The sequence below is a fragment of the Heterodontus francisci genome, unplaced genomic scaffold (assembly GCF_036365525.1).
Source record: "Heterodontus francisci isolate sHetFra1 unplaced genomic scaffold, sHetFra1.hap1 HAP1_SCAFFOLD_102, whole genome shotgun sequence".
Taxonomy (NCBI): domain Eukaryota; kingdom Metazoa; phylum Chordata; class Chondrichthyes; order Heterodontiformes; family Heterodontidae; genus Heterodontus; species Heterodontus francisci.
In genome coordinates this window covers 3,649,154-3,651,218 of record NW_027140380.1, presented here as the reverse complement: position 1 = coordinate 3,651,218, position 2,065 = coordinate 3,649,154, and the positions used below count along the sequence as shown (strand labels likewise).

General features: G+C 43.9%; 1 non-coding gene across 1 annotated transcript; it reads right to left on the bottom strand.

Annotated features, from left to right (window-relative positions):
• Window positions 1-1,398: 1,398 nt before the first annotated feature.
• Window positions 1,399-1,470, bottom strand: trnat-ugu (transfer RNA threonine (anticodon UGU)). Its single transcript has one exon. It is a non-coding gene; the product is annotated as a tRNA-Thr (tRNA).
• Between the last annotated feature and the right edge of the window lie 595 nt (window positions 1,471-2,065).

Here is a 2,065-nt window from a genome sequence, read left to right as displayed (position 1 = left end):
TATAAATCCTGTCTCTTATAACCTTTTCCAACATTTTACCCACAACCGAAGTGAGGCTCACAGGTCTATAATTACCAGGGCTGTCTCTGCTCCCCTTCTTGAACAAGGGGACAACATTTGCAATCCTCCAGTCTTCCGGCACTATTCCTGTCGACAATGACGACATAAAGATCAAGGACAAAGTCTCTGCAATCTCCTCCCTAGCTTCCCAGAGAATCCAAGGATAAATCCCATCTGGCCCAGGGGACCTGTCTATTTTCACACTTTCCAAAATTGCTAACACCTCCTCCTTGTGAACCTCAATCCCATCTAGCCTCGTATCCTGAATCTCAGTATTCTCAACAACATTTTCTTTCTCCACTGTAAATACTGACGCAAAATATTCATTTAACACTTCCCCTATCTCCTCTGATTCCACACACAACTTCCCACTACTATCCTTGATTGGCCCTAATCTAACTCTAGTCATTCTTTTATTCCTGATATAACTATAGAAAGCCTTAGGGTTTTCCCTGATCCGATCCACCAATGACTTCTCGTGTCCTCTCCTTGCTCTTCTTAGCTCTCCCTTTAGATCCTTCCTGGCTAGCTTGTAGCTCTCAAGCGCCCTAACTGAGCCTTCACGTCTCATCCCAACATAAGCCTTCTTCTTCCTCTTGACAAGCGCTTCAACTTCTTTAGTAAACCACGGCTCCCTCGCACGACAACTTCCTCCCTGCCTCACAGGTACATACCTATCAAGGACACGCAGTAGCTGCTCCTTGAATAAGCTCCACATTTCGATTGTTCCCATCCCCTGCAGTTTCCTTCCCCCTCCTACGCATCCTAAATCTTGCCTAATTGCATCATAATTTCCTTTCCCCCAGTTATAATTCTTGCCCTGCGGTATATACCTGTCCCTGCCCATCGCTAAGGTAAACCTAACCGAATTGTGATCACTGTCACCAAAGTGCTCACCTACATCTAAATCTAACACCTGGCCGGGTTCATTTCCCAGAAGTTGTTTTTTCAGCAGTGTGTTGTTCTGGTCTGGAATGCAATCCTGAAAGGTCAGTGGAAGCAGATTCAATGTTAACTCTGAATGGAATTGGATATTTACCTGACATGGAAAATCTAACAGGGCAATGGGGGAAAGGACAGGAGTGCGGGATGTGGGATTAATAGAATAGCTCTGTTAAATATCAAGCAAATGCACAGTAATAAGGTTCAGTGCTTGGACCTCAGTTATTTTCACTCTATCAGTGGCAGAGAAGGCTCGAGGAATCATGTGGCTACTCCTCATGTTCTTCCCAGTGTCCAGGATAAACTGTAACATCACACTGATTTCCAGATGGCCGAAACAAATGCAAAAGACATCTTTTATGGCAACATCACATTTAAAGTGAGAAACTAATCATAAGGCACGGACGGGGATTGAACCCGTGATCTTCAGTTTACAAGACTGACGACTTACCACTTGGCCACCATGCCTTTTCTTAATAGACATCTGAGGCTCCAGAGGAGGATTTGTGATTCTTTTTCAATTTGGTTGAAACAGCATCGAGAAACATGCACAGAAATAAAGAGGGATTGTGGAATGGGAAACAGATCAGCCTCATTTACATCATCAGCATCATGAAATCTTCATTCAGACGTTCCATTCCCATCCTCAGCTTTTCTCACATCTGTACAATAATATAAGAGTGGACATTGGGTTGTTACTGGGCAGATTATATAAAGAGACTATGTGCATCATCACAGGACGTGATGTAATATAATCTGTACGGCACCTCATGGAGAGTTGTCGATGAAACCTTCAATGCAAGGTGTGTAGAGTAAACTCAGGTTATTTTAACCGTCAGATTCTTATAAATTCTGTACTAAGCCTTGACAGATATCAGAATATTATATGGGGGCCACAGTAAACCAAAGTGAAGATGGAGAAATCTTTGCCTGCACCTTTGAAAAGGTCACTGGACTGAACCAAGCCGAGGAGTGGCCGAGATGGTTCCAGAGGTTTGCAAGGTATCGTACTGCATCGGGTCTCGTGCAGAAGCCAGACATGGAGCAGGTCAGTACGCTATTG